This window comes from Artemia sp. Qi Xiang Cuo, chromosome 1 (assembly GCF_049724085.1).
Source record: "Artemia sp. Qi Xiang Cuo chromosome 1, ASM4972408v1, whole genome shotgun sequence".
Lineage (NCBI taxonomy): Eukaryota > Metazoa > Arthropoda > Branchiopoda > Anostraca > Artemiidae > Artemia > Artemia sp. Qi Xiang Cuo.
This window is the reverse complement of record NC_142794.1, coordinates 105,960,198-105,974,053: the sequence shown is the minus strand read 5'-3', so window position 1 is coordinate 105,974,053 and position 13,856 is coordinate 105,960,198.

Genomic DNA, 13,856 nt, shown 5'->3' with positions numbered 1-13,856 from the left:
CAACGGGCATGCGCATAGGAACACACAACTAGTTTGTGTTCCTTGACTATATTTGGCCTTGATGGGTCCGATACCTCCACCAGTCTTGATTCACAATCCAAAGATACCTTATCAACCTGTAGCAGGGAATTTTGGAAATTTTTAAATTGTAAAGTATCTTTGCCTTCTGCCGGCATTTCTATTCTTTGATTGCCATGAATTTTACAATATCTCATGTGATCCAAGAATGTTTGTTCAGATTTAAATGAAGGAAGGCACATGGGGCAATAGTGACATTCTCCTTTAATCGTACCTTGGAATAAGAGTCGACTTATTACCGCAACGGGGAAAAAATGAACATAGGAATTTACATCTTTGGGAGGTTCATAGACAACCCAAACCCAATTTTTAACAATATCTAACAACGGTGTCCTAACTGAATATAAAACCCCTTTTTTATTCGGTTTCTTTCCCCATTTACAAATTCCGTGTCATACTGGAAAACTAACACCCTAAACCCAAGATTTTCGTTTGCTTTTTCAAATATGGTTATTTCTTTTAAGGACACCGGATATTTTCCCTCTAAACAATCAAAATTTTCTTTAGGTAAATTTTCTCCACCATTACGTGCAAGTCTGTCGAGATTTTTCATTGTTGACTTATAATTCAATGTTTATGGGCTGCTGCTAAAAATGCATATTTAAAGCATTGCAGCCCCGTGTCAAAATAGAAACTCTGAACTCCTTTGGTTGCCGACAAATCTGGGTGGCATTTTATTCGTCGACTACCCACTCCCCTTAAAATTAAGTTTTTTTAAATCTACTGAGATTCAGATTCCTGTATTCAATGTATAAAATTGTGGACCCACTTCCCCTCTCGTTAAACGTGTCCAAAGTTAATATTAATTTATTAACCCAATTGAAAAAGTTACCCTCAAATTCATTTAGACCAGGGTAAAAAATTTGATTGCCAGTTGAAAAATGAAAATAAAAAATGTCCCCAGATGTCCCCTTTTGTAAATAAACTTTTTGATTTACCGATGCTTTAATCCCCCCTGACCACCCAATTATGAATCTGAATCTCAATAAGTGCTCGAATTCGGTCGATGTATGTATGAAGAACATTTACAGGGTCTGTTAAAATGACACTCTTGTCAACCAGGTTTTCCTTGGAGGGATTAAAATCTATCCTATGTGTTTGCAAGTGCCCTAGAGCAGATTCAAGCAAATTAAATTCACGTAGCTCCGGGGAGGTGACGCTATTTTTATGTTCCGCACCTATTTGCACAGAACCCAATTCATTAATAGTAAAGTTATCGTCAAATTTGTCCCCGGAAACATTAAATCCAGCAATTTCCATATGGCTATCCATTTCTTCCGTTGTAAATTGAAAATTCAGGGGGATAGTAAGTGACGTACCTTCACTAACATCATCATCCGCTGAGTGGGGGCAATCAACTATTATGTTCTGTAATCCGGAGCCAAGGTAGGTAGTTTTTTTCGCAGCCCCTCCTTGAAACTAAAATGAATGGATTTAGTTTTTTTTCTTTGAAGAAATTTTCATGACAATTATAGCAAACTATTTATTTTTTTCTTAGTTGGATTTGTATTCATATTATACACACACACGCGCACACACACATACGCACACTCACACACGCAAACACTTTCTCACACACACACACACACACACGTCCACGCTCACACGCACACACACACACACATACACACACACGCACACACACATCACAACGTTTGACTAATAGCAATAAAATACGGTAAAAAAATACACTCAATAATTGTCTTAATACTTCATTACAAAAAACTGACTCTTTTTTCCAAAAAATCTAGCCATCCATAAAAAAAGGCGATCAGACTAGAAGTAGATTCCTTTTCCTACAAATCTACCCGTTTAATGTTGTTTTTTTTGTTTTTTTTTCTTAATTGGATTCGTATTTATCAAACAAATGCATAATAAATTAAAAATTTTTGCTTATAGCATTATTCATAAAACAAGTGCATAATAAATTACAAATTTTGTTAATATCACACACGCAAACGTTCACACACACACACGCGCGCACACACACACTCACACACACGTATAAGCTAACACACACATGCGCACACACGCGCACACACACATACGCGCGCGCACACACACATACGCACACGTACACACGCAGACACGCAAACACCTACACACACACACACGCACACACACACACACAGGCTCACACACACATGCGCACACACGCGCACACATATCGCAACGTTTAACTAATAGCAATAGAATACGGTAAAAAAATCAACTCAATAATTGTCTTAATACCTCATTAAAAAAATGACTCTTTTTTCCTACAAATCTAGCCATCCATAAAAAATAGCGATCAGACTAGAAGCAGATTCCTTTTCCTACAAATCTACCCGTTTAATGTTGTTTTTTTTTTATTTTCTTAATTGGATTCGTATTTATGAAACAAATGCATAATAAATTACAAATTTTGGCTTATAGCATTATTCATAAAACAAGTGCATAATAAATTACAAATTTTGCTAATAGCACACACGCACACGTTCACACACACACACACGCACACACACACACTCACAAACACGTATACGCTCACACAAACGCATGCGCGCACACGAGCACACACACAAACGTGCGCGCACACACACATACGCACACGTACACACACACACACGCAAACACCTTCACACACACACACACACACACACACGCACACACACACACATCCACACGCTCACATACACACATGCGCACAGACGCACACACACATCGCAACGTTAGACTAATAGCAATAAAATACGGTAAAAAATCAACTCAATAATTGTCTTGATACTTCATTAAAAAAAACTGACTCTTTTTTCCTACAAATCTATCCATCCATAAAAAAAAGCGATCACACTAGAAGCAGATTCCTTTTCCTAGAAATCTACTCGTTTACAAATCTACTATTTGTAATAGCAATAAAGTAAAGTACCTTAGGTAAAAATGTTTACATTTCCAAATTCAGACTGCACTTGTGTGCCGGATGGTCCTGGAAAAGCATGATGAGGGTTAAATAGGACGGTGATGTCTGTCTCTTGCATAGATGTGGTGACGGTGGCGATGTCACTGGCTTGTACAGATGAGCCATTGGGGTTCACCATCCTATGAGCAGCCGCCCATTCTCTTTTCGGTTTTTGACCAGACTGTATTCGCGTGGCCCTGGATGGCTCAGCTATCTCCAGTTGTTGCATTGGAGTAGCGTCATTAGCCTTGGCTCTCTTTTGAGGGGGAGGCAAGCATTCTTCAAAATTATCGTTAAGGAGAAGAAAAAATTTAGTATGGAAAACCTATTCCCTTTTTTACAAAAGAAACATGAGTACCCCCGCTGCTTAAAATCATATAGAGTGATTTAAAATATAGATTTAAAAATATTCAGCAATAAGTATGATCTAATTAAAAGGTAGAAAAACAATAAACTTCATTTTTGCACGTCGGAATGATCACATTAGTTTTCCTGCCAAAGGGTATACATGTCTGCACACAGAACCCATCCCTCCCCCCTTAATTTTCATGTGACGAAATAGTTTATTTTTCACCTTCCAACGAAGGTGTTAGAATTGATACATTGCCCCCCTTCCCTGCCTTATATTTTTATAAAAGCCTCTTAATCATCTATGAAACCCATTTACTTTCATCAAATATATTTGAAAATAGAATACTCGCTTAATTTGACCAAAAAAATATCTCTTTGTCAAGGAAACCCTTGCCACTATCCATAAACATGTGGTATTAATAATTTTTGATAATACGCATGCAAAAAGTTGTTTTAAAATCACCCCTCTTGGTAACAGGATTATAAACACAGGTGGTTTTATTTAGACCGGAAAGGAATGTACACTCTATTTTAATAATGAGGAAAGGATATTTTTTGAACGAAAGTATTATTTGTAATGAATGAATTAATCTCGTAAACAGAGGGGGTGAGGGAAGATGGGGTTTACGTAATGGAAAAAAGAGGGTATTTTACGTTTTCCATCGACTATAATCATCATATTGTAGAGTTTGTCTTGTTGGGGGAGCGGGTGGGGATATGCCCTGAACTTGAATTTACTGGAGGGATGACTATGTAAAATAATTTTATTTTGAAATAAATTAGGAAAATTTAGTAATCTGAACTCACGTTGTATAATGATGTAGACATAGCTTCAAAGTCAATAATATCAAGTGTGTCATCCATGATGTGTTGAAACATTATGAAAATTTAATCGTAAGGCATAAGCCTTTTATACAAAATCGCAAGGACGAATGAAAATCATTCCTTTTATTTGAATTCAAGCACCAATCAAGTTATCGTATATAGAATAACCTCCACTCTCTCTCTCTGATTGGCCCTAAAAAATGGTTGATGTCTCAAAAACCAGTCTGGTTGTGTTATACAATCTCGACTATACTCTCAAAACATGTTTGACCACTTTACAGGTTTGCACTCTTTTTAAAATGTCCACGTGAAACTGTACTGCATATTCTTGTGAAATTGTTATCAATAGCAAAAAAAACAGTCTGGTTGTGTTATATAATCTCGACTATAGTTTCAAATTGTGTTTGACCACTTTATAGGTTTACTCGCTTTTTGCAATGTGCACGTGAAACTGTAGTGTATACCATGTGAAATTCCTTGTACAATTGATATCAATAGCAATACCCAGTCTGGTAATCTGCCTTGGAAAGGTGCCAAGGAACATAAAGTACTAGAATTCAATAGATACAATCTACTGATGGGGCAAACGGAAAACAGGACAATCCGAGAAACGATCGATCCCGAGAGAATGGGAAAAAGTCTGGAACGTATAAGAGAACAGCATGGGTTAAAAGCCCGGAAAATATGAAAACTTGCGCAATTGCAGAATCACACAAAGTATGTGGCGAACTAAATGATAAATCGGTAGAAATAGCAATCGATTCCTGCAGCGACCAAACCTATGTACGGGAAGACTTGATAAAGAAAACCGACATAAATTACAAAAATAAAGTGACAGCGCTAAGCTACTATGGAGAAAAACATAAATATCCGACGGCTCAGGTCACAACAGTAATCGCCAATAAAGAAGGGAATACGGTTAAAAAGGAATTAAAAGTAGGGGTTGTACCTGCTCTTGCAGTAGACGTTTTATAACGGGGTGACTTCTGCAATATCGAAAACCTTCTAGCACTAAAAGTAACCTCCATGGTTAAAAAAGTAAATGCGGTGACACGAAACCAAGAAAAAAAAGGGAGGCTGCGCCGCCCACTAATGAAAATGATGATAAAATATACAAAACCAATTTCAATTTAACGACGAGATTTTTATAAAAAATGCAAAACTAAGAAAACCTAAAAGCCAAAAAAGGGCAGACAAAAAGGAATATAACCATAAACAAGAGAAATTATTGACCGTAAAAAGACAAGCAGAGGAAACCAAAGATGAACTAACCGAAATACTCGGGGAAACCTCCGAAAAATTCGCATAATTACAAACAAATGATAGAGATTGCAGAAAAATAAAACTAGCACTAACGAATAAAAAAAAACCGCAATCTAAACAGTTTTTCAGTAATGGAAATCTACTTTACAAAATAATGGAGACTGGGAAAAACCCTAGAAAATTACAAATTTGGTACCACATGAACTAAGAAAAGCGGTAATAAAGTTGGCTCACTCAAGCCCAACGGGGGGACACATGGGATCCCAAAGAACAAGAGATAGAGTCTTGCAGCGTTTTTGGTGAAGAGGATTAAGAAGGGATATTATCAACTTTTGTAAAAGATGAAGAGATTGTCAATTAGTCGCATACAAAAAACCAAATGAAAAAGTTCCAATGAAAAAAATGCCCATTTTTGGCAGATCGTTTGAGATAATGTCAATAGACATTGTAGGCCACTCTCGAAACCTATCGCGGGAACCATATTCGTTCTAATTATTAATTATTTGGCAACGATACACCTGAAAGCTGTCCCAATATAAACAGTAAAATCATAAAAAATTACAGAAAATTCAGCAAAATATGTCTCACGTCATAAAATTCCAAAGAGAATTTTAACAGATAATGGAACCAATTTTATATCGACATAGATTCAAAAATCATACGAAATTATTGCTATTAAACAAGTATTAACTACTCCATTTCATCCTCAGACAAATAGAGTGACAGAAAGATTTAACGGAACCCAATTAGTATGTTGAAACGTTTTGTAAGAGATGATGTAAACCAATGGGACAAAATGCTTCCTTATGTCCTTTTTGCATACAGGGAAACCCCACACCAAGCAACAGGGTTCTCACCATTTGAATTACTGTATGTGACAAACCCGAGGGGGTGTTAGACATTTTAAAGGAATCATGGAAGAATGAGGAGAAAAATGAAGAAACAGTGATAACCCACTTGCTATCACTACGAGAAAAACTGCATAAATACCATGAAATTGCCAAGCAAGCACAGGGGGAATATGCAGAAAAAACGAAAACATGGTACGATAAATCCGCCCGAATGCACAAATTTGCGGAAGGGGATGAAGTCCTCATATTGCTACCGGACGGAAATAATAAATTGGAAGTAAGATGGAAAGGACCATTTAAGGTGAAAAAGAAAATGAATGATGTAAATTATATGATAGAATTAGATGGAGCAAAGAAAAAGGAGGAAGTTAAGTATGTGAACTTGCTGAGGAAATTTAACAGGGAGAGTGAAAGGGGAAACCACAAAGATCTGCAGAAGCGCTGTCTCATGATTTTCACCACAGAAAATGACGAGGAAAGTTTCCCTTTGGGTACAATAGACCCGGCGGAAACACATATAAATGCCATTAAAAGAGTTTTGTCAGAAACACATCTGAGCCGAGCTCAGAAAGACCAATTAAAAAATTAATTCACGGAATTTGCAGACGTATTAACAGACCGAATCGGAAAACGAAAATGTGGTACATAAAATACCAGTAAAAAACAACAAACCAATAAAACAATACCCGTACAGAATACCAGAAGCTAAAAGGAAAGAAATGAAAAATGAAATAGACCGAATGCTCGATTTAGGGGTCATAGAACCATCAAATTCAGAATATGCAGTTGTATTAGTCCCGAAGAAGGATGGCTCCATTCGCTTTTGCGTAGACTACAGAAAACTGAATAATATTTCCGAATCAGACGCGTACCCAATACCAAAAATGGATGAAATTCTAGAGTCAGTTGGCTCAGCAAAATTTATATCAATTTTAGACTTGAGAAGCGGATATAGCAAAACAGCTTAAACAGCTTATAAGATTCAGCAAAAACAGCTTTTATTACGCCTTTTGGGTTATACCAGTTTAGGTATATGCCTTTTGGACTAAAAGGGGCACCAGCAACACTCCAAAGACTAGTAGTTTGTATCTTAAAATCCTTACCACATACAAAAGCCTACTTGGATGACATTATAGTATTTCAAACTCGTTTGATGAACATATAACTCATATGGAACAAGTGTTGACCAGACTTAGGAGAGCAGGATTAACTCTGAATATAGAAAAATGTAAATTGGTACAGTCAGAGACAGAATACCTGAGACACAAAATAGGGAACGGTATCATAACCCCATTAAGGGAAAAAATGAAAAAGAATAGAAACGCAGCGGTCCCAAATACAAAGAAAAAAGTTCGGTCATTTTTGAGATTGGCGGGATATTACCAAAGAATCATACCAAATTTTGCAAAGATTGCTACACCTTTGACGAAGTTTACAAGGAAAAGGGCCGCAGACCCCGTTAAATGGTCAGAAATAGAACAAAATGCACTTGATGCACTGAAAGATGCGCTTTGTAGCGAAAGGATACTGAGAAATCCATATTTTTCCTTACAATTTGTGCTACAAACTGACAGTTCAGATTACGGATTAGGGGCAGTTTTATCTCAAAATTTTAAAGATGAGGAACATCCAATCATATTTATATCCAGAAAATTGTGAAAAGCAGAATTAAATTATAGCACGATAGAAAATGAATGTCTTGCGATAATATACGCAGTCAAAAAACACGACTATTATGTATGTGGACGAAAATTTACAATAGTGACGGATTATAACCAATCGAGATTGTTAAATATAAGGCTCCCAGATAACCAATTATTGGTACGATGGGCCCTGTCCTTGCAGAAATGCAATTTCAAAATAAAGTCAAGACCGGCGAAAAATAACAAGACTGCGGACAGAATGTTCCGATTGGGAAAAAAACATATGTAAAAAAAAAGTTGGATGGGCTGTGCCATGATAACATAAATAATAGGGAGATCAGTAAAATGTTGGATGGGCTGTGCCTTGATAACATTAATAATAGGGGGGAAAAAGGGGAATAAAACAAGATGGTTACAAAATAGAGATGAATGACCTACAACGGGTTGGGGGAAAGTTGGGAGATATGGAATGTCGAGTCGGATTGGAAAAACTTGGAAAGGAATCTAAAATTAATATTATCAATTCAAAAAGATATGTCGATCATTAATGAGGAAGAGAAATACCTTGGGGAAGATCACCAGCCTGAAATCGCGAAAGATATTTCTTTCCTTCAATGCACAACTGGTAGACAAGTTTTAATCCCTTACCGAGGTTTTGGCTTTCTGATCTGGAGTCAATACAATAGTAACAGATCACAACCCATTAAGATGGCTAAATATAATGAAGCAAGATAACCGACGATTGGCACGATGCGCCCTGTGCTTACAAGAATGCGATTTCGAAATAAAATCAAGACCGGGGACAGATAACGGGAACGCTGACGGCATGTCCCGATTGTGATAAAACATATGTAAAAAAAAGTTGGATGGGCTGTGCCTTGATAACATAAATAATAGGGAGAAAAATAAAATGTTGGATGGGCTGTGCCTTGATAACATAAATAATAGGGGGGAAAAGGAAGTCCAAGGCCCATAGGGATTAAAACAAGATAGTTACAAAATAGAGATGAAGGAACTACAACGGGTTGGGGGAAAGTTGGGGGATATTGAATGTCGAGTCGGATTGCATAAACTTGGAAAGGAATTTAAGATTGGTATTATCAACTCAAAAGATATGTGAATCATCGATGAGAAGGAGGACTTCCTTGGGGAAGATCACTTGTGGGACATTACGAAAGATATCCCTTCTCTTTAATGGAAAACTGGCGGACAAGTTGTGATCCCTTTACTGAGATTTTGCCTCTCTGATCTGGAGTCATAACATAAATAATAGGGGGGAAAAAGAGGTCAAAGACCCATGGGGAATAAAACAAGATGGTTTCAAAATAGAGATGAATGAACTACAACAGGTTGGGGGAAAGTTGGGAGATATTGAATGGCAAGTCGGATTGGAAAAACTTGGAAAAGAATCTGAGATTAGTATTATCAATTCAAAAGATATGTCGATCCTTTATGAGGGGGAGGAATCCCTTTGGGAAGATCCCCTGCGGGAAGTCGCGAAAGATAGCCCTTTTCCTCAATACACAACTGGCGGACAAGATGTGATCCGTTTACCGAGATTTTGCCTCTCTGATCTGGAGTCAATACAATAGTAACAGATCACAACCCATTGAGATGGCTAAATATAATGAAGCAAGATAACCGACGATTGGCACGATGGGCCCTGTGCTTACAAGAATACGATTTCGAAATAAAATCAAGACCGGGGACAGATAACGGGAACGCTGACGGCATGTCCCGATTGTGATAAAAACACATATAAAAAAAAATTTAGATTGGCTGTGCCTTGATAACATAAATAATAGGGGGGAAAAAGAGGTCAAAGACCCATGGGGAATAAAACAAGATGGTTTCAAAATAGAGATGAATGAACTACAACGGGTTGGGGGAAAGTTGGGAGATATTGAATGTCGAGTTGGATTGGAAAAACTTGGAAAGGAATCTGAGATTAGTATTATCAATTCAAAAGATATGTCGATCTTATATGAGGGGGAGGAATCCCTTGGGGAAGATCCCCTGCAGAAACTTGCAGAAGATGACCCTTCTCTTTAATAGACAATTTGTGGACAAGATTTAATATGTATACCGAAGTCTCGCCTCTCTGACCTTAAGCCTTTGGGGGATATTCTCTACCTGTCATCTTACATTCCACTCAAATCATAGTTCAGTAGCCCAATTTATAGCAATTAGTCTGCATGGGAATCGACAATTATTTCTGGAAAACCATATTCAGTATCCAACTTTCATCTTCAATTAGCATCAACGCATATTCTTCAGTTAATTATCCCAGGGGAGGGAACCCAGAAAAAAGGCGATTCATGGTTCGCTCAAAATTTTACTTCATTCCCAGTACCCTTATCGTTTTCACAGGCCTTTGCGTTTTCGGCCTTAGATTATTTGAAATTATGCCAAGGGGCAATTTGCTTTTTTATTGAGATGTGGGGTTGTTTCCACAGATGGAAATTAAGAGGCTAGTGCAGCCAATTTTTCATGATGGTTGGTATCATCACATGTGCCAGAAACTGATTCTCTGCTCCTCTCAAATGTTTTGTGAGAGCGAAAAAATTTTTGTTTTTGATTGTGCTGCGCATAATCATTGTCTATGAATCTTGGGGACTTCAACTTTCAAAACCTAATGCGGAGGCCATTCGATTTAGACCATGGTGGTCCTACAGTAGAGACGTGTTGATGACGACCGATCTAGAAACAAGTAGTGGAAGCTGTAGCACAGACACTGATGAAATAGAGAAGGCAAATGGATTTGGCAAAGTTGAAGCTATGTGTTTTTGTTTGTAAGAGTGGACCAAGGTAGAGCGTGGGCGGTCATTTATCTTAGGGGGGGAGGTGTTGGGGTTTCACCCCTGTTTCTTTTCTTTTCAAATAAATGATCTGTTTTCGTTCTAATTGCATTTGCTTAGATTTGCCTATAGTATAATTTTCAATGACAATTTAAAAGTCTCGTTGCTAAGCGATAGTTGTTTTACAATAAGTAAGCTTTGAACTAAATTATATTTTGGACTTCCTGGTTGGGAGTCATTGAAAGATAAAAATAAGAAAGTAGAATGGGCTTTGAATGGGGATTGAGATGATTGGCTAGGCCAAGCGAAGGTGCACCCCTATGAACAGTTGTGTACAGAATGTTATTTTTGATTTAGTCTGCGTTTAGACCCCGTTTGGGGAAACATATTTTTGTGTTATTATTGTGACCGTTTGGAAGAATACAAGTAAGGTATTTTCTACGAACTGTGTACTAGTTTCCGTAGCCCAGGCAGGGTAGGAATAGAGCTACGAGATACCGTCATTATTATATTGACAGGGGGGCTTATTACCTCCAAGGAGAGAGTTAGAGATTTTCTAGCCGTAACCCAAGGCGGGTACATTTGGCTTTAGACAGTGGCCATTTGACCACTCGATCGCGTTATCATACCCTGGGACAGGGTATACTGTAAATAGGGTACTATCAAACCTGATATTTGCAAAACCGTTGTGGTAGGCACGGGAATCACATTATAATTTGGGACCGGGGCTTTCCCCTCCAATAAGTGGTGACACCCGTACATTACCACGCCAGTGGCGTTGTGGCCTACCGGTATAACACTGGTGGCTAAATACCACGAACAATTGTAATCAGTACTTTTTCATTATAATTTGGGCTTCAGTTCAATATGTTTCATACTGACTGTAATGCCAATGATGATAATGATATGCAGTTCCTCTGTTTAAAATGCCTATTAACTATCATTAGTAAAAGTGAGTTATAAGCAAATTTAATGTTACTCTTCTGTTGTTTTGGCAATTAAAACAATGTCAGCATGAACAAAGAAGTTAGTTATTTGCAACTTTAAGTTATGTTTTGTTGAATCTGGAATGCGGCCGTCTTCAGGCCTCGCATTACCACATTAGAAACTTCTTCAGTTCAGTAAAGGCATGTGTTCATCATCATAGTTTCTTATGAGTCTGATAAAACTGTATTGTTTTACTTTTTCTGCTAGCTTCAGTCCTCATTCGTTCTTATAAAGCTGAGCAGAACCCTTTTCAATCCCCCCCCCCTACGCCCATTATCTCCCCAAACATATGCAATCAAAATTATAAAATAGTCATTTCGTTCAGAGTAATTAAAAGGTCCAGTAAATATGTTTTAGAGGAAGACTCCTCCACCTCCGGGGCACGGGCTTTAAGTTATACTATTACTATACTATGCATTTGGATGAAGTGTCAAGAAGACTCAATGGTGATAGTCAAATCATTATTTTTATAATTAAATGTATAATAAAGTTTTTGTCAATAATCAGCAAAGTTTTGGCCAATGTAATTTATATTTTTGGATCTGAATATACTTTTTAGTTTTTACAAAAGGGGATTACCGCCTTATCCTTTTCATATAACAATCAGGACAACTGTTGGAAGTAGAAGAAAAATTAATGCTTGGAAATATACGTAAGAATATTGGGAATGCTGCAGAGAATTATCAGCAGAGCCTCACTGATGTTAAAGCCAGACTATCGAAGCTTCAAAGTGGAATTTATATTAATGTGAAGTTTTCCAGCGTTTCTGAGTTTGAAATTATAACTTGAAATATGTCATAAAATCAACTTCTTCACAGGATCAATTCGTCAAAGCGTGATTATAAACTAGATGATTTACTCTATGATGAAAGAGTATAAGAGCGGAAAAGATCGAACAATGTGGAAGCGTTTCTTAAGCAAACTCCCACTCAACTGACTTATCAAGACCCGGTCAATCTAACCTACGAAGTTGAAAATGATGAATTGGCCGTTGTGTTTAGAAATAATCACAATTATTTACACTTCTAACTGATTAAAATTTCTCAAGAGATGATGCTAATATATTCCTCTTGCGCCATGCGGGATTGAACCAGAGACCATACGAAGTCAAAGCCTCAGCTTTATCCACTGTGCCGGCACAAGGTAGATAATTGTTTCATTTTATGATACTATGATGTAAACTAGTTCTAAATATAGTGTAAATAGGTATGGTCTTGCTCTTATATTTAATCTCATTGGGCAGTTTTTCAAAACGCATTTTCCAACTTTAGGTTACTATGGACTGTAGTTACTAGGTTGTAGCCACGGCTGCAACCATGATTGTTTTTCAGTCACTATAATACCCCAAGAAAGCAACAAGAAGAAAAAGAAGAATTAAAAGAAGAAGAAGAACAAGCGGAATAAACTTTTTGAAGTACTGAACACTATAGTGTAAAATCCTAGATATTGACCGATATATGACCCATGACATCATGCCCCAGAGAAGTAACCAGAAGAACAGAAAAAGCAGAAGAAGAGAAGAGAAGCTTCTTTAAAGCACTGAACATTGTAGCTTGGAGAAGGAGCTATTGAGCGAGGTATATTTCTGATACTATGGGCTTGATTCCGTTCTTTACTATAAATGCAAGCCAAAAGACGGTAAGTTTCCTATATATGCGTGTTCTGCAGTAATCGGCACGTTCTGCAGATGAAGGAAGACAGCTTGTCGAAGATTGTCCTTTTCGGTCCACCGTCTAGGGCTAAACGGAAAGTAGGTCGTCCGCGGTTGGGGTGGGAGGATGTCAAAAAGAAAGATTTAAGGGAAATGAGAATTCTTGGGAGGGTGTAAATAGGGAGGCTTTGAATAGGTTGTGATGGAGGAGGAGCGTGCGCGGCTGTTTTGGCCTCAGGTGGATTGGTGCAGCGGTGACTTGTTAGTAATAGTAGTAGTTTATAAAAATAAACACTTATATCTGCTCTTTTTAAGCGAGCAATAATTGTATAAACTTATATATTTTTCTTGGAAATGGCTCAATAATTCTTTCTGATAATTGGCAACTCACTTTTTCTGGACTGAAAAAATGATGTAGATAAATCACGACTTTGGAAATATTGTCTTAGAGCCTCTACTTTAGAAAAATAT